This window comes from Pithys albifrons, chromosome 4 (genome assembly GCF_047495875.1).
Source record: "Pithys albifrons albifrons isolate INPA30051 chromosome 4, PitAlb_v1, whole genome shotgun sequence".
NCBI lineage: Eukaryota > Metazoa > Chordata > Aves > Passeriformes > Thamnophilidae > Pithys > Pithys albifrons.
The window spans coordinates 83,925,019-83,931,084 of record NC_092461.1 but is presented as its reverse complement, the minus strand read 5'-3'; the positions used below and the strand labels follow the sequence as shown (position 1 = coordinate 83,931,084).

The window sequence follows — 6,066 nt, the reverse complement described above, 5'->3', positions numbered from 1 at the left end:
TCTTCCTTAAATCATCATCATAAAATTGCCTGCCATGATCCTGGTCCTTGTTTATGTATCATGTCAGGAGGTCAGTCATAATAGAGGCAGAGGTACTTCTGGTATTTCAAAAATAACCTGATAATTTAAAATTTAAAACATAATGCACAGTCATTTGAATTTCAGATGTTGAGGATTCAAAAATATGTCATATATTATATCTGCAAAATGCTTTACATCCACTCTATAAATAAGCAACATACAGTTTACTTTTCTCAGCTGACTGGCCTCCCAGCAACTGAGGCATAATCACAAAATTTTGCATAAATAACTAAAATCATCTAATGTAATATCAGCACTAACATTCAGTAGTCTATTCAAATTATTTTCTTCCTATATTTGAAACACAAAATGTGAATAAAAAGCAGTATGAAAGAGGTGGACTAAATAAAATGTGAGACTTCAGTAGAATTTGGTGACTAAAAAAAGGAACAGCTGTTTCTATTTTCTTTGCAAGAAAATGCACACGAGCTCAGATGATTCTCTGTGTTACACTAAGCCTGTAATGGAGTATTTTTCCTCTAAAAAAAGAGAGATAACTTTATTAAATCATCTCGTATTTCCTGCAGTTAGCTCTGTAGAAGGCCAAGCCTTCAGTTTAAGAGTTTGGAAAATGTTCTCCTAGAAGAATGAGAGAGGAAATGAGGGAGAAACAAAAGGTCTCCTGAATCAAGTCTATTCTCCCAACCCTTCTGTCTATATTGATGAGGAATATGCTCTACCAACTGGCAATGTTTTAAAACAAATGCCTAAAAGAAAAGTCATAAACAGCTTTTGGCAGTTCAAAAATTCATCTGTTCTGTTATTGATACTTTCATATCAGTATTTTTGGGTCACAGATGAAGCAATAAAAAAAATGAAAGCGATTTTACATGAGACTAATTTTTTTTCTCACACTAATTTCAAGCTGAGGCACACATTTTTGTGCATTGGTGAATCTCTTCAACAAATATGCTTACTCAGGTCTGCTAAATAAGTCCTGGAAAGGCATACTTAGACTGGTTTGTGCACTTGACCAGTTACCAACTTCTCCACAACAGACTGCAGGGCAGATTTCCTTGCCTTTGAGTTTATGCACCCAGGACAAAGCTCTGTTAATTAAAACAACAATGGGGAGATGAGGCTTTTCCCACAAAAGAGAAATCTGATCTTTGCTAGCAGCTGCAGCACACTGGGTGACAGTTCCACCAGGATCTGAGATTGCATATGGGTAGGAGAAGCCGCACTCTCCAAAGTGCACAGACCTCTGCAGCAAAGTGTGGCAGCTGCTGGCAGGTAGGCAGCCAGAGTTACAGCACAGGTGACACAGACCAAAGGAGTTGTCAGCAAAGGCAACCTTAAGAGAAAGAAAAGTCAAAGAAACTAATTTCTTCATTTTAGTAGTGCTTTCTAGCAACAGTAGAAATAGCGTCATAGTAATTAAGAGAAAAATATCAACTACCACTACAGCCGAGATACTGTGGGTTGCAAGAAGTTCCTTGGCACAATAATCAGGCAATGAAAAATGAGAAAAGACTAAAAGCAGAATATTAGGAACTAAATTTCAAACAGTATATAATTGGTAAAAAAGGAATTTCTAGCATTTCTGCTTCAAGCCTAGAAATCTGTGAATAACCTGAAGTGCAGTATTATTTTTAAAATGTTTGACTTCTGAAGGATATTCTAAAATCTATTGTAGCCTGGATTTACTAAAGCCCTTTTATCCATCAACACTAGAGATATTTTCTTGTCCTTTAAAAATCACTTTCAAAAATCACAGTGTGCATTTTCAAGACCTATTCTTTTGTCATAACCCACTCACCACTTTTTTAAACTGGTTGCAAGATGAAACCATAGTGTTGCTCTCCTAGACTAGTTACCTGAGGGTATTTTGTTGAATGACAGTGCTAGAATTTATTACAATAATATTAGATAGAGGGAAAGTCTTCGAATTAAGTAATAAACAAATTGAAAAGTCATGAGGACATATTTTGATCATGTGGAGGAAATATTCTTACAAAGGCAGGAGCTCTCTCATGCTTTCCACCATAAAAGTCTAGGTGGGCCAGATTAAACATAGTACCTAAGCCTCATTAAAGGAAAAGCTGCAAAATATTTCATCCCACCCTAACCCTGGCAGCTGAAGAACCCCAAGAACTAGGAACTCGGGGTTGTTAGCACACACAAACAAAACAGAAGGTCTCTGCAGCTGAAAAAATTCTTTAAAGGAATTAGTACACTAAATTAAATGAAAAAATCATTATTAGCTGTCCAAAAAAGACTGCATCTGGAAATAAAGATCAGAATGCAGCCAGCTTCTGTTTCTGAGGATGAGGTTAAGGAAAGAGAAGGTAAGCAACAGGTTGATGGTATTCCGGGGAGGAAAGAAAACAACTGTCAGTCAAAACTCAAGCCTGGTTCATCCCTGTAAGAAAGATGACAAAGGTAGAAAAATCATCCCTACAATAAACAGAGCAGTGAATTAATTAGTTTTAATGCTTAGTAGTGTAGACCGATTGGGGGTTTTTATGGGATTTTGGCACCTGTTTGAAACACAGGGGCTTTCTAACAAGTTTGTTCCAAGTCTTGTTTTTTGACTCTTCTTTTTACCAAGGAGATACAACAAAAGCAGTGGATTTCCTGCATGGAAATTAACAGCCAGTACACCAGCTTCCATAAGAAATGGTAGCATCCCTTCAGGGGACAACTGCTGTAGCAAAGCAAAATGGTGAGAGTAAATAACAGATACTTGCGATACACTTTCAAATATATGCTTCCAGGGGAGCAAATTAGCCATAATATGTGGAAGGCAGTATCCACACTTCAGCCAGCATTGCTTCTTCTTCACTCCCTGGCCACATCTTGCTGTCTGCATTTCAAATGTATGTGCACATGTTCAAGATTCAGATACATGTCCTCATCTGTCTTAAAATAAATTTGTGTATTATCTTTGGCATGCTCTATAGACCATTTGACAAGTTACCAAAATCACAATTACATATACTTGAAACACAATTGTACCCACCCCCAAGGCTGAGCAGGAAGCAGCAAACAATAGGGAGGAGAAATGCAAGTAGACCCTGGTTTTAACACATGAGGGAATGCTAAACTGTCAACCTGCCAGGACAAGAGAAACAACTGACAAGGACTGCCCGTCTTTCATGCTGATGTACAGCTTGGTTAAGTCTATCCTTGGTTTTGCAGCCCATGACCTTTGGATCTGTATACAGATGCCTCTTGTTCTAGGAAAAATGTTTTTCCCAGCTACAGTTCTCAGCTGGTTGCACAAGTTTCCTATTAAAAAATTAAGCAATTACACCAGTATGGTTTTAGGTCCCTTAGAAAGGTCACAAGTGTCTGTGCTGCTGCAGGGAGGAAGAGCCAGAGGAACACATGCCCATGCAGAATCTGATCTAAACAGAGGCTCTTAAAGAAGCGTGTTACAGAGAGCACTCCTTTTCCCTTCATTTAAAGGAGGTTAGATCTACTTAGCCTGAAAATAACTGAAAAGAAATAGTGGGTGAGTCTTTGACATTTCACTAATCACCTCACACCTTTGTCTCCACAAAACTGACTGAGTTTTTAAACCACATATCCTTGGCTGTCAGCAGTTTGTGTATATTTCTGATGTGGGAGGAAGTTCCGCAGAGCTGTTTGTACATGTGGACAAATAGAAAGATTAAAAATAGCCACCTAAAAAAATTGATCAGAAGGTTCAGAAGTGTTTGATGAGACATTAGCATTTAAATCACTAATATGTATCACTTGTCAGATGAATATAGAAAATGATTGATAGATAGATAGATAGATAGATAGATAGATAGATAGATAGATAGATAGATAGAGCTAGACAGACAGACAGACAATCAGAAGCAAAGTTAGCCACTTAACAAAGTAGTACAAAAGTCTCAGAAACAGAAGCTGAGAGGTAAGAAAAAGTATATTTTTGGAAGGATAAACAGAAACAACCCAAATAATGAGGACAATATGATCAAAGCACAAAGGACAATGCCTATTTCCCACTAACAAATGGACATGAAGGAATAGTCTTTTATAGGGGAGAAAAGAACCTCACTTCCTTATCTTTACAATGGAGCAAAAACAAAACAGAGAAATATTTTTGCCATCCACAGCACTGATGACGTTCAAAACCTTAATGACCTCTAAAAAATCTAAAGAATTACTAATTCAAATATTGGGAGGAAAAAAGAATGTAGAATTCCAGAGTCAGAATCTTCTTACAAGTAACTATAGTCACTGCTTTTATTTACAGGGATTTTGTGTATGTAAGAAATTATTATATTAATGAAAACAGCTTTCATGTTAGTGCCAAAGGCAGAATTGTAGTCCAAGGAAAGGTCTAGAAATTCTCAAAATGGAAGTATAAAACTATATCTTATATTTTCTGCTTCATTTTGTTACAGTACTTTATTTGTCAGAATGTAAGAGGCTTGATACTTCTATTCACCTGTTTTACAGACAGAAGTTTCACAATCTCTTACTGAATTCATTGGTTTTAAAAGCATTAGGATTTTGCTGTTCAAGGTAAGCACAGTATAATTTTATGCACTCAGCCATGACAGCACTTGATTTAAAGCCAATTAAATGACTACTGAAAGAAATCCCTAGCTTATTTTGCAGACAAGCCATTATTTTATCTGACCTCTGCAAGTTCCACTGGTCAAAAATTTTTATCTCTTACAGAGGAATAATCAAAGAGTTACGGTAATTAACCAAGGAACAATAATGGAATCCCCATTAAAGGGGGTAATGTATTCCCTTCTAAAACACATATCTGAATCTGATGGATTAATAGATGTGTCACATTGGTAGGAGATGAAGTATTTTTAGCTTTCACTAAAAGTTTTATTAGATCTGATTAAATCAAAAGCTATCAGAAAACACTAAGTTCTTCACTTTCTTTTTGCCATGCTGATTAGAGTAAAAAGCTATTTATCTACGTAGACATATCAGACTGAATCTAACTTCTTACATCATTATCACCATGGCAGCTATACTCACAGTGTTCTTCATTGCTTTTCCAGCCACTGTAACGCCTGTTTTGAGAAATACTATAATAAAAATTAAAATTGCTCAAAAAGCGCTTCATAGATTAATTTCTTGTGCATTAATTTACCTTTTCCCCATATAATTAAAATGGCGTGCTGCAGGGAAATTACTTTTCTTGCAAAAACCCTCTATTGATTTCATTTGTAAAAGCTTGCTCAGGAAGTAGAGAGCTATAAATATTATTTAAGAGGATAAATGGAACATGGAAAGGACATTTTGATAATGTGAAGGTAGATATCTTGGGGACAAAGGTTGGTTACCACAATCCTCTTCATCTCTAGTAGTTGTGTAACTGAAGATTTTGAAAGAGAGTAGAAAAAACAAACCTAATAGTGCAGCCAAAAAAAAAAGTTACTAAATTTGCAGAAGCCAGAGTGGATAGTTACTAATTACTCCCTTACTCTGCTAGAGATAAATATCTGTATTTCAGGGAAACATTTGAGCTTCTTTCATTATCATTATAATTACAGTGAGTAATAGAGAATTCACAGACTGAGTGTGTTTGTAGGCAGCAAAATAAATACACACAATGAGATCCGGAGAGAAGATGGCAAAGGAAAAATAGTAAGCAGGCATCTGGGAATATCATGTACCTCACCCTGGAAGAATGTGCAGCATGGTACCTTGCTGCTGGCTAGTGACCAGCTTCTCGTTAGATTTGTTTTGTTTGGATACAACAGCATAAATATAATGTATTGTACTTTTAGATCTGTTTGTATCCATATTTCTTCCCACTCCTAATGATCTTAAAGAGACACATTCTTTTGGCATAAGTGGGATTTCTATGTAGAGGCCTATGTTCCCACTCAACCACCACTCCAGCTTTGATGATTGAAGTCACTATTGATTCACTGAAAAATCGGCATTTAAAGACCTGGCAACTCCAAATCAAGTAGACACTACTTCCAAACCAGTACCTATTCCCCTGTCTCCTACCTGTGTGTTGCTGCTGAGATCTTATCCCAGCTGGTGCTGCAA

General features: G+C 36.6%; 1 long non-coding RNA gene across 1 annotated transcript in view; it reads right to left on the bottom strand.

Moving 5' to 3' along the window:
* Nucleotides 1-5,181, bottom strand: part of LOC139670980 (uncharacterized) — a 77,829-nt gene extending 72,648 nt beyond the window's left edge. The window contains exon 1 of the long non-coding RNA XR_011697620.1: nucleotides 5,156-5,181. This is a non-coding gene — a long non-coding RNA (uncharacterized lncRNA). The remainder of the gene's footprint in view (nucleotides 1-5,155) is intronic.
* Nucleotides 5,182-6,066: the final 885 nt, after the last annotated feature.